Source organism: Leptodactylus fuscus, chromosome 2 (genome assembly GCF_031893055.1).
Source record: "Leptodactylus fuscus isolate aLepFus1 chromosome 2, aLepFus1.hap2, whole genome shotgun sequence".
Classification (NCBI taxonomy): domain Eukaryota; kingdom Metazoa; phylum Chordata; class Amphibia; order Anura; family Leptodactylidae; genus Leptodactylus; species Leptodactylus fuscus.
In genome coordinates, this window is record NC_134266.1 from 203,653,391 (window position 1) to 203,680,405 (window position 27,015).

The 27,015-nt window shown below is 37.4% G+C and overlaps 1 protein-coding gene across 2 annotated transcripts in view; it reads left to right on the forward strand.

The window, feature by feature from the left end:
* The window catches only part of PCDH9 (protocadherin 9), a 1,631,603-nt gene that overhangs the window by 1,443,656 nt on the left and 160,932 nt on the right, over positions 1-27,015 (forward strand). The window lies entirely within an intron of this gene.

Below are 27,015 nucleotides of genomic sequence, written 5' to 3' on the forward strand. Positions count from 1 at the left end.
TTGACAGTAAACGAAGCATAGCAAAACTTTTCCATCGTAATTCTAAAAGCAGTAGTTTTGTGTGAAAAACAAATTTTATTTTTCTACTTACTCCAATATCTGTGTAAAGACTTTGACGTCTCTAGAAATGACAGGACCTGCGGGCAGCATTTGTATTGATATTGTTATATTTTACCATGTAGTAACCATTTGGAGCTATTATTTTAGGTTTGATATTTCTCTTAACTAGTAATATTAATACATTATATATCTGTTACCAGCCTTCTCTGATTCTTTGGCATAATCATAAACTTAAAAAAATTATTAGGCGGAAAAAATAAACTTGCACTTTAATGATCAAAGCCAAAAAGCATCCAATTTGAAGAAAACATGTCATATCATTTTAATTGCATGTCCAAGATAGAAGCATATCTCCTACTTACTAATAAGTACAAAGGTATATGCACGCTATTTTAAATTTCACAGTCAGTTTAAGGTCAAATCTTCCTGAACTAGAAAAAATAGTATTGTAGGTTTTTTTTTTTTTTTTTTTTTTTTACTGCTGTAGAGTATAATCTTTAGAAATGTTTCAAGAGAAAGAAGCTAATGATGTGAGTTAGAGGACCTTTGGGGCCTATTTATCAAGTGGAGCAAATTGACAAGTTGCATCATTTTTAATTTTGCCTGACTTTGCTATAATTTGTCAAACCAGAATGCTATATTTCACAAGGATATAGTGCCCTCCACAGGTTTTACAGATCCAAGTTTGTGATAATTGCTTTGCCTTGCAAATGGCTTTTTAATTCCATATATAGATTGTCCGCATACAAATATGATTGTATAACAGTAGCCATATATATCTCATTCCTGAAAGTGTTACCTTATGTGCAGAATATTATTTGGAGATCTTGTTGAAACTTTAAAGTTTAAAATATAAGTGTCTTAATTTATGAAAATGAAAATAGATGTTATACATGACATCATTATGTCCTGATATAATAAATGAAAGGTGTATAACCATTTAGACATTCGGGGTCCCGTATTTAAGGGGTCGACCCATCTCCTGTCTATACTGGTAGCTTATGTAAATTGAAGACTTTTCCTAAATATATTGCTTTTTCAATGCTGTTTTGTTTTCCTGCTATGTGAACTTATTCCTCCCAACATTTTCATAACCACAGACCTGTGTGATTGGTCATGTGATGTCACTCACTGCTCTCACTGTTATCTATAGCAATGCGGGCAGGGCAATCAATTCAGATGTTTGCTAATAAAGCCCTGTCTGTTATTTCTCTATGTAAACACACAGATAACACTGAGTCCATTATCTACAAGCATGTGCATATTATCTGATCTTCATAAGTATTAAAATACTTCATAGTGTCCTGTTAAGCAAACTGGGAGGAGGAAGGAGAGAAATACAGGAAGTGAGTAGGAGAGAGAGCAGGAAAACTGCTAAAACAGGGAGATGGTAAAACCCCCTTTAGTCAGTCTCTTAGTTGATATATAGTCAGCTCAGGTATGCTACAGGTCTTTGCCCTCTTCTGAGCTCTCCAAGCCTCCTGAACAAGGTCAGGGGCCCTGACGGACCAATGATGCCTGTGATTGGACCTAAACAGTCATGCGTGCACACCAATATCATGACCTGAAACAACAACGCTGGATGAACTTTTCCCAACTCTACTTACCAGGCTTCAAGCTATAATAGTATGTATAATTCATATTGGTGTAAATGGCTAAAAGCATTTACTCGAAGGCAAAACCATACCCTGATATCTATTAGATATATTTTTGGTGAAATATTCATCTGACAATTTTCTTTCCCATTCCCTCCCCCTCATATACATGAATGCTAGGCTGCACATTACAGTAAGGAATTTAGTGCTGTATTGTAAGGTGGGTAGTATGGCAATATGGCTCTCAGCTCTGTTTCTTTGATGCAGATACCCTTTCTATGTACGGTAGTCACAAGTTTGATAAATATATAAACTCACTGGACAAAAAAAAATTGTCACCCTAGTGCCCAAGCACAGATGAATAGTTAAGCCTGTACAGATGGGACAGCAGCTGAGTCACATCCTCAACTGTGCATGAAAAGACTCTGTGATCATAGGCCGGCAGATCATAAGGCATTATCGATCAGTTAGACAGTTTGTTTCAAGTGGTAATTGTGCATAAACATGGGTAACTGCAAAAAGGGGCAATCATGTTTGAGCATGCTCATGGCCATACGGTGAGTCAAGTTGCTGGATTTGTTGGTGTTCCACAGCGGACTGTTCAATGTGTCTATAAGCAGTGATATAATACACACGTCTATGAAACACGACATCAGAATTGTGGTCAGAAAAAGATCCTATCTGAGATGGACCAGAGACAAGTTTCAAGGCTTGTGGATCAAAATCACTTCCAAACCCGACAGGAATTGCTGCAGTCAGTGAATGAAGGTCCTTCCCAACCTGTTAGTGAGCGAACATTGTGACGAAACTGCATGCCAGAGGCGGAGTTACAAAATATCAAATGATGATATTCATGATTTCTTTAGGAGTGACTATTTTTTTGTCCGGTGAGCTTATATGTTACTAATACACAAAATTGCTACCAGCAGAGAAAATTAAAGATGATTTTATACATATGCATCATGTCCAATCACAGACTTCAGCAGAGCAACAGATTACCAGTATCTAGTTTAGTGTTTTGCCGTATCACCATTGAGGAACAAAGGCACTTTCCATTTAGGAGAATGTATAAAGCTTCATGAAATTTGTTTAAAAAGTAGCTTTCTTTTTTAAAAGGAAATGCTCCCCCTTTTGACTATAGACTGTCTCTGGTATTATAATTCAGATTCAGTTGACTGAAATTTGAACTTTGTGGATCTCTGATAGAATCTCTCTTTGTTAATCTTGTTAGTGCAATAGATGGCGTGGAGACAAGATCATGGCAATGAGACCAGTAAGAAATGTCTTCACTTTGATCCTGACCTGATACTATAATGGTAACCTCAACCCATAAATATCCAATGTAAAGCGAATACGCCTATAGTACTAACTAAATGCAATGTACTTGAGTTGCCTGTTATGCATAGTAGCTAATATAATAGCTATAAGAAATATTATAGCCATAAGAAATGTATTCTGCTCAACAATAATTGTTCTTTAACAATAAGGTGGAATGTACTTCCATAGCAGCCTCGCCTAACCTTAAGATAACAATGATTCTCTGCATTGTAAGCACATAAGTGCACCTTCTCATACAGCAATCGTGTGTCACGATTATAACCGTCTTTGTGAGCACAGCATTCTCTATAAGACAAGACTGGCAATAACAATTTTGCAAATAATGCTATAATAATTATCATTTTATTATAATTGCTCTTCAAATATATTTATTCTTTTATCTGCGAGGATTATTTCTTACATACATGCCGCACCATGCTTAATGACCCAGTGTTGTTTGTAATATAAAACAAACTAAATACAACCATTATTTTAGGTTGAATATCCTCGTTCAAGCAATCCTGTGTGAATTATTGCAAGTGAATGCATAGAAATGGCTGTTTAATTCAAAATAGCACCATACACAAGTGAAATATAAGGATAATACTGTTTTTCCTATTACATGTACCAATCAATCACTTCTTCTTCAAAACAACTAACTATTTCAGGAGAAATATGTATTTTGGAAAATTTTCTCTTTCCATAGACTACAACATCCAATAGTCCAGAAAGTCAAATAATCTTCAACTTTTTCACACTGTGATCTATGGTGTAGTGTGAAATTTCAGATTTTGGAATTTATGGAGGGAAGGAATGGAAGACCGAGCAAAGAAAGCAAATTAGGGAACACTTTACCTAGATGATCATGAAATTATAGTAGTGCTATCTATTTTTGGAGGTGTGTTTTACATTAAAATATTTAGTAGACATGGCACTTGAGTGTAGATAAGAAGCTATAGAGCAATCTGACCCCTATCCATTATTACTACTGTTGGTTACTTTATATGTATTTCTGCCAGGAGTGACTGTAAAATAGCAAACAAATAGCTGAGTAAAGACTAAGTGACTGCACACATGGACAAAATTGTAGGTACCCTTTGTTTACGAAAGAAAAACCAACAATGGTCACAGAAATAACTTGAATCTGACATAGTCACTGATCATAGGTCTTGCAACAGGATAATGACCCAAAACACAAAGATAAAAACACCCATGAATGGCTAAGAGGAAAACATTGGACTATTCTGAAGTGGACTTCTATGCACCCTGACCTAAATCCTACTGAGCATCTTTGAAAGGAGCTGAAACATGTCATCTGGAAAAGGTACCCTTCAAACCTAAGACAACTGGAGCAGTTTGCTCATGAAGGCCCACGTTGCGTAAACGCAGCTTTTTTTGTTGCAGATTTTCCTGTAGTTTTTTTGTGCCAAAGCCAGGAGTGGATTGAGCAGAAAGGAGACGCGTAAGAACTTCCTATATATTTCCCATTCCTTTTGTAGCCATTTTTTATTTTGGCTAAAAAAAAACGCAACAAAATCTGCAACAGAAAAAGTTGTATTTCCACAAAGTGGGGCCTTAGCCTTAGAGAGCTTTTTTTCAGGCAGAAAACAGCAACATTTTTGCATAAAATACATCACATTTTGGTCCAGAATCACATGGTCTAAATATGACTAAGTTGTCTGAAAAGTTAGTGACCATTTAAAGGGTCACACCATTTTAGTAATAACATTGTTATGCGGCACAAAACATGTGCTGCCAAACTACAGTAGAAATTTATGAGATAATCTAAGACCTTCAATTGCACTTGGAGGATAAGAGTGTTATGAAGAACATTAGCATAATGTACTTCTATGAATGGCAATAGTCTTTATTTTTTTATTGTTTTATTTATTTTTTTTACTTTTACCAGTGTTGTGTTGCGATGTAAGGAAATGCTTAAAAATTATTTAACATTTTAAGAATCAATTGGAAGTGAATTGTTTTACAATTGCTTGAAATATTTCTGAAACTGTGTATTTTGTGACTAAGATTCTAAAAATGTATTGTTTCCTTTCTGAAATTTATGGTGTAATCACTTTTATGTATTGGAAGTTGAAGTTTCCCTTCATATCTGCTCTTCTGTAAACATACTGTACTAGACTACAGGGAATAGAAATGCTAAAACTCTTACTAGCTCTCCTATACTCCTTTAAGGTTTACTGCCAAAGAATTATATTGTAATATTAGTAAATTAATGTCAAATTCTCCCCTAGTGACTTAACTTATACTGCTAAATCTGTCCCTAGGTTATCTCCTAGAGCATAAAGAACAGAAATATAAAATGACTGGTAAAGACAACCAATCAAGACTAGCAAGCGGATGTGATCTTTGCTGTGGCATTTATGCATTTTCTTCCATTTCTGCTTTTACTGTAGATATTGACTAAGGCTCCTACTTTCACACTTGAAAATATTTAATCAGATATTAAAATGCGACTTCCTTTATCTGAACAATTTTTGAAGGGAACAATAACTATTATTGACAAAGCAAAATCTACCCAGGGGACACATATTGATTATGATCAGTGACACCTATTGCGCAATCGCCTTATAAGAAATAATGTAAGTGAATGGAGTCACATAGCGATTCCGAGGATTTTGCGACTATGACAATCAGTGGCAAAAAAGTGCAATGTTGCAAGGAAATGTTTTGTCAAGCAACAAGTCACACGTAAGCCATTTATGTGGTGCAATCCGTTCCAGAATTCTGTCTGAGTTGGCCAAATAAATTTGATCCATATACTGTATAGTGATATTGATTAAAAGTTATTTTGAAATGCAATTACTTTTTTCAGTGATAGATCCATCTATATTCTGGGCTGAACAATTAGCTACAGATTTACTTTCTTGTCTATTGTGTGCTTTGTTTTATCACTCAGACACAACAGAGAGGATAGTATTGTTCAGGACTTCAAACATGGTGCTAACATGAAGAGAACCCTCTACCTGCATTCTGTGCTAGGCATTGTGGTATTGTTCAGCTATTCCTCATGCAAATGTATGAATGAATTTCCAACCTGCTATTATAATCCTTTTGTAAAAGGTGCATGTACAATCTATACAGTCAGACCCTGCACATTCAACAGCGACAGTATCAGACATTGTAGGAGTACACCCCATTGACAAATGTATTGGAGAACTACAGAATTTAATTTATTCATAAATAAACTGAAAAAAATGGCACTATACAATTGTAAAACAAGGAGTTTACTGAATCAGGCATCTAAGAGCGGTTAGCACTTTCTGCTGGTCTCCTCCTCTGATCTCACCGCACTGGAAAAGGCGCTGCTTCAGTCTGGCACCACTTCGCGTGTAGTTTCCTTCCTTTATAATGTCCTCCTGAGTGACACTACGTCGGGAGGCCCCCCCCATATGCTATGACCTGGGCTAAAGACCTGCAGATTTCAATCTCCCACCACTGACTGGTCTATAATTTCCTTGTTTGCCCATAAGAAGAAAAATAAGGAGAAAAATGTTAAAATACTGATCCGGGGGTATCGCTGTCCATATCTCCTACATAGGACATATGTGTCCGATCGGTGATGGCACTGTGGTACAGAAAGGGTCTCCTTTATTCATATTTGGTGGGGAGTGTGTGGGATCCGACCATTCTGGAACTCTGTTTTCAACCTCTAATTTAAAGTCAGTGGTTATGTCCTTGTGCCTTCCCCCCAATTGTCCCTCCTGTCCTTTATATCAGGTAAATACAAAGCAGTTAAGGGCGCTTCTTTGAGGCTGCCAAGGAAGTCATCCCTAGGCATTGGCGCAGTGCCACCTCGGCCTGTTTGCAGGAGTGGCTTTAGGAATTACTCCACATACGGCATATGGAGGTGCTAGTAGGGGCGGATTCCGATGACTCTTCCAAGTTTGATGCACTCTGGCAGACGTGGGTGGTGTTTCAGAAGTAGACTTTTGTTAGCTCATTTTCCTGAGCCCCTGATAATATGGGATGTTTTTATGTCCTTACATTCTGGTCTGGTGTCCTTCCTTTTCTCCCACTGTCTCTCTCCTTTGTTGTCTCCCTTGTCATCTTGTCTTTCTGTTTCCACGGGATTTGTTCCCACGGGAGCAACAGTCCCCTGAAGCCCTTCCTCTAGGCTCCAGCCCCTTCTCTCTTTTGTTTGTTGTGTTATTGCAGGAGCCTGAACTGCACATTCCTGATCTTATTTTCTGGGTTTGTGGCCCTGGTTTGCGTTGTAAAAATGGTGCTATGCAGCTTCTAGTTTTGTATTTTGTTCCATCCTTTGTTACTATTCAATGTGATACAGTTGAAAAACCTTAATAAAACTTGATTAAATGTAAGAGCAGTTAGCACTGTTACTTGCAGCACTGGGGTTCTAGACTTGAATACAACCAAGATCATCATGTACATAGAGATGCACATAGAGTTCGTACAATCTAGAATGTGAGCTCAGCTGGGGATAATAAGGAATGACATCTGCAAAGTGCTGTGGAATATGTTTCCACTATATATAAGCATGAGGAATACACATAAGCAAGACAGAAATAAACTGAAAGTTCCTTTGTAGTCCCTTGATACAATGTGATGTGCACAGAGCTGGTGCCTTGTATTTAGCACCAAGTGGCATAAACATAAACTGTGAGGTATATGTGAGCATAGATGCATATTATAGCCACCAACTCTGGACCAGAATCACAGGTAACTCCAATTCCAGATGGTTACTCTTCAGAACCTCAACCTAAGACTATAGTCACATGAACATTGTAAATAATGGTCAAGAAGAATGGCTGAAACTGCCAATTTTTATCACAGCCATTTTGCATTTGTCTGGGACCTGTTTTCATTGATCCCTCATAAGTTTCTCATTCAGTGTTTTGAGAGATCCATGAAAATGGACAAAGATTGAACATGTTCTATTTTTTGGCATTCTTTTTGAATAGGCCAGCAATAAAGTGGACTTAGAGCGGGCTCATAAATGCGCCTGGTCTCCGCTTTAGACAATCCTGCGGGTTTACAACTTCAACCCCAAGAAACTGGACAGGGGACGGAAAGCCGGTAGTCAGTTTTCAAACCCATTCACTTTAAAGTGACCGCCCGTGTGTGTCTTCTGCCTCTCCACGGTGAAACCGTTTTTTTTAACCGAACACAAAGTTGGACATGCAGGACTTTGTGTCCGGTTAAAAAAAATTGTTTTGCTGCGTAGAGACAGAAGACGCACCCGGGCGGTCACTTTAAAGTGAATGGGTTTGAAAACTGACTACTGGGTTTCCATCCCCTGTCCAGTTTCTTTGACAGAACGCAAAGACCTAAAGCAGAGACTGGACGCAGGTGTGAACCTGCCCTCACCCTTATAAAGAGTAAACACAGGAAAACGGTAATTAACAGTAGTCAATTTATTCATACATTTCCAGGAGGACTAACAGAGGAATTGCAAAAAGTAAAATTTTAAGAAAAGATCCAGAATTGCTATTTCATGGGAAGTCCTTGTATTTTCTTAAACAGACATGTCGGGATAGATGATAGATCCTCTTTAATGAACTTCCGAAGATATACTAGACTAATTTAGGTTTTTTTTGCAAACCAGAAAAAAAGTTAAAATGAGTGTTTTCATAAGTGGCAATGTGTATGCAGTATATGCTGTGTATCTTTATGTATCTTTAATCATTTCTAGATAAGTAATACTGGAGCAGCATGCAGAGGCAATTACGCCCTTCTTAAATAAAATATTTTCATGTTTAACTAAATTCCAAATCACAAGTTAACAGTTGTGTTCATTCCAAATCATGCAGTCATAATTGCCAATTAGAATTTAATTTTAAGAAGAGGATACATTAATCAAATACACACCAAATTTAAGTTTCCCTTTAACATTATGATCGGCTCATTAATTATGAGGGGAGAAAAAATTCCAGAGTCAGCCAAAAATCTGCGTTTCCTTAGTCACCTCGGCGTCATTTCCAAATTCAGTTATCAAGGTGATGTGGGTGATGCTGTGTGGCTTCATTGACTCTGCAGTCATTAAAGTTATTGCAGGACAGACGGGTACAGTTAGAATTTTTCATTTTGCTTAAGCAAGGAAAATGTCTGGAGAAATGATGCATTTCAGGTACTCTCAAACCTGTCAGCGTTTGAGAGGTTATTAACTTCAGCTGCTATTCTGCCTTTTAGACTCAGATGCAGATTTGTCACACATTTCCCAGAGGTTCCTGTGTGCAATTAGCCATTGGATTTACTGAATAATTACTTAATTTGTCATGTAAAATGTTCTTACATTTTGTGTATTTGAAATGCTGTAAGAAAGGCAGGTCAGCAGAAATATTAAAATCGAATTTACTGACGATACCTGAATCTTCCCCAAAAATTATAAAACCCCTATGGAGCCATCATTGTTGATTTTCAAAAGAATAGCACATAAGCTTTGACTGCCGAAAAAGTTACATAATGACCTTGATGGTGTGGTGTATAAGGAAAACTGCTTGTGTTACTTACAGTACATATTCCGTACTAGTTTATATCCAAAATGGACTTTGACTTTGGCCATATTCACATTATCTTTAGTTAGAGATGCTGCTGTTGTAGAAAGAACTACTGAATTTGACCTAATCTCTCTACATACCAAAATGGCTTGCCCAAATATCTTGATCATACAGTGCACAGATAATGCCACCATATTTATTTTTAAGTAACAGTGTCATACAGCTTCTAAGTAAGGCCCAGTTTACATCTGCATTCAGTGTTCCGTTCGGGGATTCCGCATGGGGACCACCTGAACAGAACACCTAATGCATTGACAAGTGGTGAGCAATGAAAGCACACAGAACCCATAGACTATAATGGGGTCTGTGTGTTTTTCGCGCGGTGTGGAGAGAAAAGTACTTCATCAGCTACTTTCCTCTTCACATGACTCATGCAGACACCATGCAGAAAACCCACAGACCCTATTATAATCTATGGATTCTGTGTGCTTTCATAAGCTCAACGCTTGTCAATGCGTTCAATATACCATTCAGGAGTCCCCATATGGAATACCGAATGCAGATGTGAACCATAATGTTCTCATAGTACAGTAGCAACATTATATTATCTCCATAACAGTCCAAAATACTGTGACCCCCCCAACCCCCAAACAGTGACAGCGCAGTACTAGTTTGAATGTTATGTTTTATGAATTTAAACAAAAATGTGAATTAAAAAAATGAAAAAAATCAGGGAATAAATGCACAGAAACTTTTAGAAAATGCTGCTTATATTATATACACAGTGCTGCCATACAGTATATTGTGTCCTAATGAGTGTAACCACCTGCACAACATCACCTATAATAACTGGTGTATGTCATAAAAACTGGCAGATTTTATTCCGTTTTCCTCCCAAAATATAAATGATTGTAAATGAAATGCTGTGAGTACACACATAATGTTATATTTCAGAAAGTACAACTTTCTGATACACAACTCCTGAAAAAATTACAATAACCTTAAAAATAATAATGTCTGAATGCAAAGTGGCAATTAAAAGATTCTTTGACATTCCCATTACCAACAACAGTTCTTAGCTTAAAAGGGTTGTCCACTTTCAGACCAATATTGAGAGACGAATGTTAAGCTTTTTATAATAAAAAGTTGTACAATTTTCCAATATACTTTCTCTCTCAATTCCTCATGGTTTTCTAGATCTCTGCTTTCTGTCATTCATTCTGTTACTTCTAGCGGATAAAACTCTGACCATGGTCATGTGATTTACGGTCCATGGTCATGTGATGAGCACACAGGTGCCGCTTGTTATAGTCACAGCACAATATTTAGACAGCTGCCTGGTAATCAGCTGTTCACCTGTGTGCTCATCACATGACCATGGACCGTAAATCACATGACCATGGTCAGAGTTTTATCCATTAGAAGTAACATAATGAATGACAGCAAGCAGAGATCTAGAAAACTGAAGAATTGATACATAAAGTATATTGGAAAATTGCATATCTTTTTATTGTACAAACATTAACATTTGTTTCTCAATATTGGTCTGAAAGTGGCCAACCCCTTTAAGACCCCATGTAGCGTCTCACAACATTTTACCCAGTGCTATTCACAGAAAGTCCACAGAGGTTTCCTCTGTGGACTTTCTGCTTCAATTATATCTATAGGGAATCCACCAGAATTTCCATTGATATAATTGACATCCTGTGATTCTGCATGTATTTTTCCGCACTGTGGGGATTGGATTCAACTTTTCAGATAACTTAGTCTCATTTCATAGACCATATGATTCTGGCCCAACAATTAATAAAGTAACAAGTTAAAAATGTTGCTGCATTTTGCCTGGAAATACCTCTCCAAAGTTTTTGCCATCCTTCCAGCTGATTTGCAGTTGACTTCTTTGTTACTAGGGAAATATGTCTCTAGCTACATTATATGAGCAAGTAATAAAGACAATGAGGCGGGATTCTCTCTTCTTGTAGTGAACACAGATGGGAGGGGCTGATTTTACACACTGCCTCATAAATCCTTCATACTACAAAGACTACAGATTCTGCAACATCTTACAGTTTATAATGTAAGGAAAAAGTCTTCTGTGTACTTGTATGCACTTCTGGCTGCTTGTGTGGTTACAAACAGGATTCTATTCACAGACAACAAGGAGCTTTACTGACTGTACTCATTTATGGGTCTTTTACTGTGTTATATCTACATGGTAGCAGCTAGAATGCATTGGGTACCTGTATATAGCTGCCCTATATTTGCAGTTTGATGTCTGGATCTCTTATAGTATACTCATTTAGGCTTTTCTCAGCTATTTACTTGCTCTTGTACAGTTACTGCTGGCACAATTTAATGTAAACAAACCAAGCTAGTTATATTGGAGAGGGGATGGAGCAGGCTGCTACTTATTTTACATACCCACAGTCGCAAAGTAAAATGTGATTTAGCCAAAATTGGGACTTTAACAGCATAAAAGCTGATAGGACACTATTTATGGAGGTTTATACAGTTATAGAAAAAACTGTCCAGAAAGGTCCTGCACATATTTCAACTTTTAATGAAGATTCAGGTACCCTTTTGGGAGTCCATAAAATTGGTTGGAAGCATAGATCTTTATCTTCAGTTTGCTACACATATTTGTTTAAAGAATTATCAAGATACACTGAAGATCTAAAAAGTAACAATGTCAACAAATTGGTTGATCATCTAACCATGTTGCATCCTTATATTTTATCATCATATTGCTATATTGTTTTGCAGGTTCACCCCAAGTCAGCCAATGAATGCTGAAAATGGCTGCATAAATAGATATATTATTTAAGTAATAATATCCCCAATAAACCAGCAGGAGAAAACTTCTGTAGTAGAAGAAACCATGAAAATATAAACAATATTTCCTAAATGTAATATAGTGTCTGTTTCTTAAAATGTATTAGGAAAAAAATAAAAACAGTATGCAATCACATTTTATCATGGATGGTCACAGTTCTCTTGCTCAGCTTAAATATTTGGAAATAGAAAATAGAAAATGTCATTTTGAGAAGCGCAGAAGATATATGTGGCACAAATTGATTTCACAAAGGGGGATTTTCAGCTATGAGTTATGGGAAAATATGTGATATTTAGTTTTAAAAAATTGTTACACCATGGAACTATTGTAGATATGTTATTTTGGTGTTAAAGCTATTTCTATAAAAAAAAAAAAGGTAAGAAAAATGTTTTGAGAGCTTAGAGTTTTATGTATTTATTTTTTTATTTTTTTTACAGATTAATAATGGCATTTATTTTAAAATGTGTCTTTTGTGTTTGCAAAAATTGAACAATTATTTCATTATACATGTTACAGAAAATTCATTATGCATAGACACAAATTAAAGCAATCTACAACCTCCATGACTTCTTTGGGGTCTGAAGTTGGTCATACGCATATTTCTTCTGACTCCACCAAAAACATGCATGCTTGGCTCAGCCAAGTATGTATGTGCTCTGAATCGGTAGAGTAGAGTAAGCAACTGTCATACACCTCAACGTCTGTAAAAGAGGGATGAGGGAAAGGGAAACACAGCCCACAACTTAGCACTCAATACTAAAAATGAGACACACTCATGGTTCCTTGGATGGAGATGCTGCTCAGACCTTCAACATTTCCTCTGACCCAGGCAACAACCTCTAAGGGAATATCCAACAATAGCAAAGGAGGATCCAACAGACTTTCTTCCAGATAAAAAATGTCTTTGTTTTATCAAATAACCATAATGACTATGACTATGACTAAGACTATGACTATGACTAAGAATGTTTAGTTCGAAACGCGTCAGACTGTGACCACTATGTTTCATGTCTAAATCTTTTTTCCTTGGAGCACATATACATTTTTTAATTATGCCATACACCTCAGGTGGAGAATTTTCTTCTTTGTAAACAAAAGAAGACTTATTGAAATTCAAGAATCCTTCTATTTTTTGACCTTTAACATTTGGGGAAAGTTGGGGTACATCCATACACAGTGGGTAGATAGCTGATCCCACTAAAATCAGTGGGTTAGGCTGATATTAATCCAATGTGTATGGCCCTCTTTACCTATATCTCCCCTTTTATGTCAAACTAAACAGAGTTCACTCTGTCATGTGTAAAATACAGCTGTAAAATGTCAATGAAGTCAATGGGAGTCTTATTTTTACACGTGTATTTTTTACATGTGTATTTTGCCAAGATGAGAGATTATTGGAGTTTACTCCATGTGAAGGCTCCCTAAGGCTACATCTGCACCAAAGTCTCTGTTTGGAGACACCAGCACAGATCCATCAGAAATCACCAGACAAAAAAGTCCTGCAAGCCCAAATGTTTCATTTGGCAATTTCAGTTAAAAATAAATGGACGTCATTCAATGGCATCAGTCTGGCTCCGTTTGCGTTCGTCACAGAAAGGATCCATTTTTTTCACTTCTTCCAATCCTCAACAGAACAGCAGAATAGAAACTCTGATCCAGGTATAAACCTAGCATAACATATTACACTGCAAAAAAATAAAAAAAAACAAATAATATATAAATTATTACAATTAAAGTGAAAATAAAACTGCAAAAATAAAAGGTAAACATATAAAGCAAAAGGGAATGGGGATCATCAATTCACTGTTACTAAAATTGATGATGTCAGTCAATAATAAAGAATTATATTCTAGCACTTAGATGCTTAAAAAGTAAGTGTCTCTGACTGTTCAGAATTGATATTGTTACTAGTGAATAGAGATGAGCGAACAGTAAAATGTTCGAGATTCAATATTCGTTTCGAGTAGCCCCTCAATATTCGACTAGTCAAATCGAATATCGAATCTTATTATAGTCTATGGGGGGAAAATGTTTGTTTCAGGGGTAGGCAACATTCGATCAAATTATACTTACCAAGTCCACGAGTGAGGGTCGGGCTGGATCCTCCGAGAAGTCTTCTCCGTGTAGCGTCCCCGCGGCATCTTTCGGCTCTGAATTCACTCTGCCAGGCATCGGGCCTGGGCAAAGCCGATTGCGCATGCCCGCACTACAAGAAAATGGCCGCTTACAGTCAAAGCGGCCATTTTCTTGTAGCGCGGGCATGCACAGTCGGCTCTGCCCAGGCTTGATGCCTGGCAGAATGAATTCAGAGCCGGAAGACGCCACGGGGAAGCTGTACGGAGAAGACTTCTAAAGGTAGGAGAAGAACCAGCGTTGATTGGCCGACTGTATAGCATTCAGCCAATCAATGCTGGTTCTGCATCAAACTTGTCCATTCGAATAGCGAGTGGTACTCGATCGAGTACAAGTATTTTGAATACCGTAGTATTCGATCGAATACTACTCGCTCATCTCTACTAGTGAACAAAGTTTCAAACTTTTCCATGTTCCGTTCACTCCAACGCTAAAGCAAGTGTCATATGGTGTGTGGAAGTCTGAGCTGTTCATTTTAGTCATGGAAATATTGCACTCTCCACACCACTGCCTATATTTAACCTGCTGATCAAGAATGACTTTTTGTTCAGGGAGCTTAGTATTTGCATGAATTTGTAAAACATTGAATGATTGCCTGGCTCCTAATAATGATAGGATACATTAATCCCACGCTGAAGGCAGCTTCAAAATTTGATTATGGAGCATTTATTCTCATTTGACTTTAACTTTTCATGTTTGCATAAGTTTATATATTAAATGAGATGTTAAACAAATCATTTGTTATCCTCAACCTGTACTTTGATATACCAGTTGTACACCTCCAAGACTAAAATTTAAAGGCAATCTATCAGGAGAAGACCCTATGTTAAAGTTGTGTATATTCATTTTTCTTGTAATGTATAAGGCAGTGCATCAAAAAGAATAAAATCTACTTGTATGTAACTATATATTGCTAACATATTCCACGGCACTGTACCGAGCTTGTCACCACTTACTGTACCCATTAGAGCTCACAATCTAAATTTAATTTATTTTTGAAAGGAAATCAAACCAACCAAGCAAGAATACACAATCTCCATGCAAAAGTTGTTCTTAGAAGAGTCAAACCTCAGACCTACAACTGCTCACTGGTAACATGGTGGCCACTATCTGTCTGGCCATTCATAAATAGTAAAGCAGAGTTCACACCATTAGATTCTGTTATGAAAGTGTCTGTAAAAAAAAATAAAAAAAAAAAATTCACACCTATCATAACAGACTTTAATGGACACTAACTGATGTTAATGTGTCCATTTTTTTTTACTGATCCATTTAATGGATCAATTAAAAAAATGGACATATTAGCATCCGTTACTGTCAGTTAGTGTTCGTTTATTTCATACTGTTTTTTTGTTTGTTTGTTTCTGCTTTCTGAACACGCGCTGAAAACAACTTTCACAAAATAACGGAGAGTAACTGATGGCGATCAGATACTGTCTATTATAAGTCCATTGCCCATAGATTTCAATGTTAAAAAAGTAACTGACACTTGCCGTCCGTTAAGAAACCATTTTTTTCAAACAGACACAAAAGTCCTGCATGTAGAATTTTTTGTTCAATGGGAAAAAACAGACATCTGATGGATTGTGTATAAACGGACACAAACGGACATTAACAGACACAAGATAAAATCCCATTGAAATGAATGGAAATTTTACTGACAATTCAGTTTATGATAATTGCTAAAATCTTGTAACGGACATTAGCTATAGACCCTACTGACAGTCACCAACGATAGTGTGAACATCCCCTAATATAGTTGATGAGGTTGGATAAAAGCAAAAGTCCATCTAGTCTGACCTATAAACCTACCAAGTTGATCCAGAGGCAAAAAAACCAAAAAAAAACCCAGCAAGGTTGAAGCCAGTTGCCCGTCAGAGGAAAAAAAATCCTTCCGAACTCAAAATAATGAAATTGTACTAAGTACTTGGATCAACATCATATCCCAAAAAACAAGATCCCGCTCAATGTGTCACTTATAATACTGTCTTCTTTGTGGAAGAGAGACATCTCTGGATGCGAGTTATACAGTACTGCTATACCTCCTACCTATCTCTATCTATCTATCTATCTATCTATCTATCTATCTATCTATCTATCTATCTATCTATCTACCTACCCACCCATCCATCCATCCATCCATCCATCCGTCATCAGATCTACATTATATGCCTAGATTAATTTAAAATGCTTCCTAAAATATGCCTTAAAGTGTAACCCACAGATTATTTATTCTTAGAGAGATATCTTGCAGTCATTAGAAATTTAGAAAGATTTAATAAGTTTTCTTCTAATTAGCATCTATATTGTATAAAATGATACGTATTTCATATTCAGTTTACATACAGAGCACCTTTTCTTTGCTGAGGTTTGGGTAAAATATAGCTTAAAGATTTATGCAGCCTGACCTTCGATCCAGAACACCAACAGACGTTGAATGCTCTTTTATATTAATGCATATCAAACTAATCCATTGTACGCAAACCAATGCTATGCATATTCATTGAAGAAATCCCATTTCACATCAGAGTAAAGGATCAACAATTCAGTTTGTATTCAAAGTAGTGCGTCTTTGATAGAAGAAACAAAAACAGTAATCCTTTACTTACACACTGGGATTAAAAGGTAAAGTGTTAAGCCAGATATATAGCAAAGTGAATGCGACTCACAAAGTCAGCCGCAAAAAAAAACATCGAAGAATCAATTTAAACATTATTGTCATCTGCAATTAAAAGTGATGGAAGAAATCTTAAAGAAGACCTGTCAGCTTTTATGGCATGTTGACTTTTAATACTTGAAATAATAAAGGAGCATTTTTTCTGAAGACCAGTGTGAAAGGTACAAACTAAATGAATAGCATTTATTAGCTTAATTAGCTTAAAATATATATTAATTCATTAAATATAAACCTGCTGCACAAAAAAAATACTTTTTAACTATCTGTTTAGGGTATAGGATGAGCCTATGGACCCCAGCATAGAATAAATTATTTTATTCTGATGTAGTTTAGTAACAACAAATCTCATATAACAGAACATATCTATACTGTCCTATAATGTCCTGTTCACATTACAGTTAGGGTCTTTTCCATTAATGTTCTAATGTTTCTTGATGGCCAGAAGTTTACAGTAGTTTACTGTGATATTCTTTGCTTTAAAAAAATAAATAAAAATAAAATAAACTAAACTTGATGGATTGGTTAAATGTCTAAGACATTTACCGGGATCCATTAAACTGTGAGGTTAATGTTAATATATATATATATATATATATATATATATATATATATATATATATATATATAATTTATTTTATATTATTTTATTATTTGTTTGGGAATCACTTCATGTATAAGTTAAGGTTTCAACCTAAAGCCTGCAAAATGCCCTAAATCTCAGACTTCAATAGTGTCACTGGTCACTAGGCCATCATGCTTCACAAAGCCCGATTGACACATAGACATTATTTACTTCTCATCTTCTTGCCAGCTCTAAGTTACCAATGAAGTTTTGAAATATGTAATTTATTGAACAGATTATTCATATATCAATTTATATATTATTCAGATATAAATATGCAAACAGGGTGAATATTTGAACTATGGGATGGGGAGGAGGACTGGGTAGAGAACCTGTTGGACATTTGTCTCAGGATTATCAGATGAGCCTCAAGCTTTTGAATCTTTCATGTCTTCAAGTCCCTCCCTTTCTCAGTTTATTTGACCTACCCAGTAAGCTTTGTGGGGCTGAATATGAACAATTAACCCTCCACTATTGTGTATCTTGTAGAAGATGTCCTATTGTGTACTTTTAGCCATTGATATTTTATCCAAAGCTAAGTTTTACTAGTTATTCTTGTCACTAGACCAATCTATACTGTGGTTTTCCCTGTCCTGTGTCTCTGAGCCCTCTGTGAATTGTGTATGTATGTATATATATATATATATATATATATATATATATATATATATTGGGGAAGTTAGCTCGGTAGTAGTAGTGGTGTGGACCCAAACAATTAAGTCAGGGACACGAAACGTGCAGTAAACTGGTTTATTTAGAAAAATGGGAAAATAAATAACCCTTGAATTCAGGCACAAAATGAGCAAAACAAAATACAGCCTTAACTTCAGGCAAAAATAAAACAAAATCCTACTTGTCCGAGTGACTAACTAAACAGAAATGCTAACCTAACTATACATGTGGCTTACTACCAGCCATATGAACAAATCAATATTGTCTCACCAGACTTAGGGTTACAGGACAGACCCAGCCGCCTCCTCTCACTCCATAGATCTGCACTGAAGTGCAGGCCCTGCAGCCTTTTCTGGCCCAGTAATGAGCCAAGGACCACACCTGGAGCTGAGGCCTACTCAAGACCTGCCCTATATCACACCAGGTAAAAACCAGGTAAAGGTATAGCGAGATTGCCTGTCACCTTCTCACTATATATATAATTTTTTTTAAAGGTGCATTTGACCTGGATGTCTATATTTTTTCACATTTGCAAATCTTATCCAGTCCTATTTACAAGAGTTTGTTTTTTTTTTTAAAGAAAATTAAAACTGTGCATAATAAATAGACATATACTTCAGTAAATATCAGATTGTCCTTGAAAGATGTCAGATATTAGTCATTCTGTAAAGGAATTTTGGATGAAATCCACAAAATGAAAAGTGATATTGCCCATTAATCTTTGATTGATGAATATTCTATTTGAATACAAATTTAAAATGGAAAATGCAAAAGGAAGAAAAAAAAAGTGACCTAGCTGATAGAAACATGAATTATGGCAGTGTTGAAGACTGGAATGCTTGATTGTATTTTGATACCAGCTCTATGTAACCTTACAATGCTCATATTTCAGCAGATTTAGAAAATCAGTATGATACAACAAACGCTTCCATCACTTATCTTATTTTAAAAGTCCACGTCTATGTCCTATACATGAAATATTAAACATAAGGTCTAGTGAAAATTCTGACTTAAAGTCATGGCTAGTTTTCCATAGTAAACAGTATTTTGAGCTCTGCAGGAACATTCGATTTTTATCTTTTACCGAAACTTTAGCTTATAGGAGATTTCTGATTTAGAAAACCTATTTCAAGTAACTTGCTGTATATTACACGGGCAGCTCATTAATTTTTAATGCAAGACTTCAGCTCTCCTGTGGTGGAATTTGCAAAGGTTAAAAAGTCATGTCTAAAATCACTTCAAATATGTGACATTGTCTTGAGCGTGGTCAACATACGGTTGAACTCATTTAGCAAGAGCAAAGTACAAAAGATGTAGATTAGTGACACAGATGTAAGACTGCTTATAGGAAGACCGTCTCTAAAGCAGTTAGTTCTTTGACCTTTAAAGGAGTTTTTTCGGCATCACTATCTTGGCATCACTATACTTTGAATAAGTTCTCAGTATCAGGTTTGTGCTGGGCTGATTCTTAGCAAATGCACGATTTGGGTGTAGGGTCTATGGTGGTTATGAGAGTGCTGCAGCTTTAAGCTGTCTATCTGCCACCATAGATATTGCAATGGCGGTACTGGGTATTGCATTCATCTTTTTCTAATAATTGGAACACAATTTCGATACGCTGCATCCCAGCTACTAAATAGATGAGTTGCAAGTAGATAGACTAAATAAAATATTGGAAAGGTTACTGTATTCCACGTGCACCACAATCGCTTCAAACTGCCAAAGTGACAAGAATAGGATTTCCATTAAAACTCCTTCAAAAACTACTACCGTATTTTACGGACTATAAGGCGCACTGGACTATAAGCCGCATTGCCCATGAGCGCCTTATAGTCCGTCTCGGTTCATATATAAGGCGCACCGGACTATAAGCCACAGTCCGGTGCGCATTATATCTTATTGAAAGCGGCGGCAGGCAGACTTTGCCAGCGGCCGCTTAACCCCCCGCGTGCCAGCCGCTTCTATTGGAAGCGCTCGGCAGGCGAGGAGGGGCTCTATCAGCAAAATCATGCTGATAGAGCCCAACCGTAAACGTTAGGTTAAACTACCCCCCCCCCCCCCCCCGTTTTAAAATAAAAGCCTGAAACAGAATGTGAAACTTACCGAGCGGTGCAGGGTGGGCGGGCATTCAGGCCTCCTCTTCCTCCGATGTTCCGTCCTCCTCCGACGCTCGCAAGCTGATAATGGCCAGGGCACATGCGCAGTAGACGCATTATGATATTGCGCATGCGCGCCGGCCATTATCAGCGAGCGCCGGAGGAGAAGGACGGAACATCGGAGGCAGAGGAGGCCTGAATGCCCGCCCGCCCTGCACCGCTCGGTAAGTTTCACGTTCTGTTTCAGGCCGGCGTGACAGCAGGGCTGCCGGACACTTCCTATTCATTTCTATGGGAGCCGACATGCGAGCGCTCCCCATAGAAATGAATGGACTGCTTTTTTCCATTCATTTCTATGGGGAGCGCTCACATGCCTGCTCCCATAGAAATGAATAGGAAGTGTCCGGCAGCCCTGCTGTAACGCCGGCGTGTACGGCTGTGATACACGCCGGCGTTCGGTAGTGTGAATGCACCCTTACGGTGCCTTTTATGTATGTATGGAAGCGGCACGCAGTCTTTGCCGCCGCTTCCATCCATATATAAGCCGCACCGCTTATAGTCCGGAAAATACGGTACATAGATACTATCAAATACTGACCCCTTGCAGCTATAAGGGTTTGTTCACAAGGCGGAAACCTTTTCCTCCATATTTCTTTTTTGCACGACTAGCCGCAATGAGATGTCGATGCAGTGCATGAGCATCCTGTCGCAGTATCCCACTCCTGATTAGGCCCAGATGAATGTAGTATGTAGTTACAGTATACAGTTAATTCCTGAGCTTCCTCTAAATGTATCCAAGGAAAAAAGCTTGACAAAGGCTCACTAGAGCTGAAACGTTGCCTATACAGTTGGAATAAACTTCATTATTGTATTTTTGAAAACAATTTTTTGGGATATTTATTAGAGATGAGCGAGTAGTGTTCGAACAAGTAGGTGTTCGATCGAATACTACGGTATTCGAAATACTCATACTCGATCGAACACTACTAGCTGTTCAAAGTTTAAGGTTCGATGCAGAACCAGCGTTGATTGGCAGAATGCTATACATTCTGCCAATCAATGCTGGTTCTTCTCTTACTTTTCCAAAGTCTTCTCTGCGTTGCGTCCCCGCGTCTTCTTCCAGGTGGAATTCACTCTGCCTAGGCATCCGGCCTAGGCAGAATCGACTGCACATGCGCGGGCATGCCCGCGCATACACGCGCATGCGCAGTCGGCTCTGCTCAGGCGTCGGGCCTGGGCAGAGCCGACTGCAAATGCGCGTGCATGCCCGCGCATGCGCAGTCGGCTCTGCCTAGGCCCCAATGCCTAGGCAGAGTGAATTCCACCCGGAAGAAGATGCGGGGACCCTGCGCCGGGAGAAGACTTCAAGCAGAATCCAGTCCACTCATGGACTTGGTAAGTATGATTTTATCGAATTTTGTGTACCCTGAAACGAGCATTTCCCCCCATAGACTATAATGGGGTTCGAAATCTGTTCGAACAGTCGAACAGTATGCAGATTTCGAACCTCGGACATTTTAGTGTTCGCTCATCTCTAATATTTATGAGGAGCTGTTACCAGAGGCTCTGGGCTGAGCACCCAACATTACCGTGGTGGTGCTGTGGACTTTCTTCTTTTTTCCCCTCTAAATGTAGCTGCAGACAGGTAGAATTGTATTATTTACTAGAGATGAGCGAGTAATATTCGATTGAATACCTCGCTTCCATAGGAATTCGTGTAAGCGGCCGAACACCAAGGGGTTAAGTGCATTAAATATTCGCTTAACCCCTTGGTGTTGGGCCGCTTACACGCATTCCTATGGGAGCGAGGTATTCGATTGAACACTACTCGCTCATCTCTATTATTTACCTCTTTCACAAGGAGCTTGAAGCCCTTTATCGGTAGAAAATGGACTTCACACTATTCTAAGATAAGATATTAATCCGTACAAGATTTTCTACCAATTGAAGTTATAAAAAATGGTGTTGAATGGTGAAGATTCATAGTAGAACAAATAGCTTATAAATGCAGCTTACAATATATGTAGAAAGCTGTTTGAAAACAAGTACAATCCGTATACTGTACGTAGTATGTATATATTGTATATATTTGTGAATGAACGTATAAAAACGTATGTTATAAAGTAGTGATCACAGGGGCAGATACTCATCTGGCCATGCCATTAGTAATACTGTTAAACATCTCTTTAATCCAGCTCTCCTCGGCATCAAACAGCTGCTCATAGACAGCAGAATGAATCGAGCCGCACAATACTCTTACAATAGATAGCTTTTAGGTCCAGTGTCCCTTTAATAAATTGATTGCAACGGGACTGTAAGATATAATCTGTCTTTGATCATTTCTTTTTTTGCCAAAAAGTGTCTCATTCTGTCTGTGCTGCTGGCATCCATTCTATTCTTTTCAATAAACAGAACAGCATGAGGGACTATGAGGAAATTTCAACCTGCTAAGAACTTTTCTTAACGCTGACCTCAACTTGAGCGCTATGATTTATGAAATCAGGCTTTTCATTACAGAACCCGGTGCTGACTGCATTGTTTTTGACTGATAAGCTTGCATCCTTGTCTTAAAAAATGAGGGAATATGTTTATGATCTGGTGGATTAATTCACACAATGAAGAAGCGAGGAAATGAAGCAGCCGAAATCCAAAAATGATTAAAAAAAAAAAAAAAAAGTACTTTGATCCCATGTCTGCATTGCAGTAAAAGTACATAGAAATTTTAAGTACATATAGCTATAATACTAGAATCTGCTTTATGCTAACTGGCAGAGCTCAAGATACTATGATGAGTTTTGGAAAGTTTTTCAGCTGAAATGCGAGTACATCTACTGTATTACTTTAACTCAGTTTCTGCACTGTCACAAAGTGTTAAGTTAAAAATTAAGTTGTACTGAAATTATAATTTCAGTCCTAAAACTTTTGCAGCTAGCATATGTAATTCCAAATTCAGTATAATGGCCTCAGCACAGATTAAGCTTCAGTCATCTTGTCATGATCATCACCTGTACACTGTCGGGGGAACATTACTGCAGACATTAAGATGAGCAAATCAATTCAGCATAAGTCAAACTTGTTATGAACTTACCAAAAGTTTCAGATGTCAATGAATCTGAAACTTTTGTGATTTGTCCCACATGAATCGCTTAAAATAGCGGCCTCCATTTTACAGAAGAAAGAGAAGTAGAATTACCTGACCTTGGGAGGTGACCCTGTGGGCGTCCTCATAATGCTGAATCTTCCTACATTTCCTCCTCATCTCGAATGCCTAACCCGTGTTCTCCATTCACTCATTGACCTAGGACTAACATCCTCTATTTTCAGAACTCCCCACGCACATATACAAGACTTCGCCCAAGCTGCACCACTTCTCTGGAATGCTCTATCCCGGACAATCATATTAACTCCCAATTTCTACAGCTTCAAGCGCAAACTAAAGACACATCTTTTCAGACAGGCCTATCGCAATTCCTAATATAAATCCTTCCGTACCATACTTAGAATCCCTAAAATGAACCTTCCTCTGTCCCCGCTCCCACATTACCCCACATGATATGATGCCATTTCAGGCTAACTTTATATGTCCAGGCACCATCCGCATATTAAAGGACACGACTGGTGACGGCTCATACAGTTCTATGTTTGTGTAATGACAGTATCCTCTATTACAAAATTGTCTTACCATTGTATAAGCAATGCTACCTCCGAAGCCGCCCCTGCTACCTCTTGTGTCACCCCCTGTACCTCATAGATTGCAAGCTCCTGCGAGCAGGGCCCTCAGTCCCATTGTGTGCAGTGACTATTTCTTTGTAATGTATCCTTTAGTCTGTACTTGAACCCTACAAATTGTACAGTGCAGTGGAATATGTTGGCACTATATAACTATTATTATTATTATTATTATTATTATTATTATTATTATTATTATTATTATTATTATTTCTGTGTAGCAGAAAACTAGGAATGAGTCAAAGTCACAACTCTTGGTCACCCATTTAATTGTTTGTAGTGATCCTATCCACATTATTGGGTATGGCTAACGTGTACCATTTCCTCATGACTTGATTTCATTTCACCCGTTTGCAGGCAGAATTTGTGCTCATCTCATTTGTGATACCTCTATGAATATGTAGTGCAACACAGTGCCACAAAGTATATGCTTGTTTTCTGTAACCCTTTCCCATGTAATTCAATGTAAGGACAGAAAGTACTTCTTGTACCATGTCATAAGTTTAGAGAAGTTCTCTTGGTCATTCCATTGGCACCTCCTGACAATGTCATATGTGTGTACCTGTTAGGTCCTGTTTTGACTTTGATTCTTGGAATGCAGTATTATTTATTTCATGATAGAGTATATTTTATTATTATATACTAATATAGGACATTTTCAGGGCAATGTATGGTTAAAGTCCGATTACTCCATAATCCTATTTAGATATTTCTATTTCCCGCAGAATGTTTCTTTTAACTAAACCTTATTTTAATATTTGACTTCAGTAAATGGGAAAGGTACAAAACCGTGCGGCAAGACTACATTACCTCCGCTATCTGCAAGCCTTGGTTTCCTTGCGATGTTCTCCTTTGTTCACTTCTATTGTTAAGGTCATAAAACACCCTTGAATGTTAGTAGAAGAGTTGCACATGGTTTATATTGATTTATTTTGAATCTACTGACATTAATCGAATTTTAGGATTTGGCAGTGAGTGTTTTTTTTTTTTTTTTTTTATTTGTTAGGTCAAAGAATAGTTTCCTTCATCGCCCTCCCACTATCCATGAGCTGTCTGACAATGTCTATGGCTAAATCAAGTTTGACAGGAAATCAATAGGAAATTTGAGAAGGAGATTTTATGGGTCTTATTTAATACGGTGCTTCTTTAGATAATAATCTAGTGTGATAGGCTTAGGTATGCATTAACAGTTTGACGCCAGTATATGGAAGTTTTGCAGTATTCATTGAATTTTTAAATAAAATAGATACAGAGAATATAATGTTCACCTAAGGACAGACTATTTTGCCGTATGAAATATTGTCTTTACTATATACTGTATCTAGGCATTCACTGTTAACATTGAAGTATTAATGTAGTTTATACACCAGTCAGACATAACCTAACTGTTGCTAAGTCACCTTACCCTACTATGCAATCATAAAAGTGCCAATCCAGCTTTGTACTGCGCAAGTGGAGAACAGATTAGTGCTAGGGTAGTCAGCATATCATCTACAGTGTGTTACATGGGGTTGCCTGCCAATGAGTCCATAACAATGACACTAGGCTGAAGACAAGGAAGGACAAAGAATCTCGGCTCATACTCACAAATACAAAGACAAACGCAGCAAACACCACAAACACATGTCCTGCCATTTGTACTAAGTTATTGTAGTGTACTGTCTAATAACATAACATTTTATCTTGACCACTGATAAGGTTATTAACTGTAGTAATAATGAAAAGACAATATACAAACACAGTTTTCTGTGCACTATAACAATATATACAATATCTGTAAAGCGCTGCGGAATATGATGGCGTTATATAAGTAAACATAATAACTAAATAATATATAGGCAGAAAACATAGAAAAGCTGTGTGTACCGTACTAATCTATACTAGAACTTCTGGTTAGCAATCAGGGGGTCAGGTAATCATCGTAACTTAGCAGGTGACGGCATACGCAATGAGCTTTCAAAATGCAAAAAACTGCATCAAATCAGGGAAACAAACACAAATATGGTTAAAACACCTGTCATTTTTCATTTTCTATAATTTCAATACATCAGCGGCATGTAAAACCTCAATGCCTTAAATCAATTGAGACGACTCACTGTCAATAGAAATCAGAACACTGATTGATTTACAGGGTGAAACTGCATAGCATTTTCCTGCTGACTTCAATAACAGCTATATAATTGATTGCAAACTGTCAAATATCAGATTTCAAATTATATTTGATGGTAGGAGTTAAGTTAAATACAGATGCTAATTTTGGTAGTGCTTGCAGTTCTGCCAATCACTTGACGGATTCTCACTTCTAACACTCTGGTGGAAAAGAAACTCGACACACTTACTTCTTTGTTTTGACGACTGATACATTCCGAAAAGAATGCAAGTTTTCTTATTTTGTTGTTTGTTTTTAGGTAGAGCGGCAAAAATCTATTGTTTTATAATGTTTTATAATCATGTGATACTAGCGCTCATACAAAATGGAGCACATGTACAGGTAACACAGTGGCTAGCACTGGAGTCCTGGGTTCGAATCCTGCCAAGGACAACACATGCAAGGAGTTTATATGTTCTCCCTGTGTTTGCTTGGATTTCCTCCCATACTCCAAAATCATACTAACAAGGAAAAAATGTACATTGTGAGCCCTATATGGGGCTCACAATCTACATTAAGAAAAATTGGAGCACATATTTTTAGTAGTATTATTACTTGGAATGTGATAGCAAATGATCTCATTTATACTGCACATATGTATAATTCCATATTTATGGGAAAATAGCAGCACAGAGGATGTTCAGGATATGTATGTT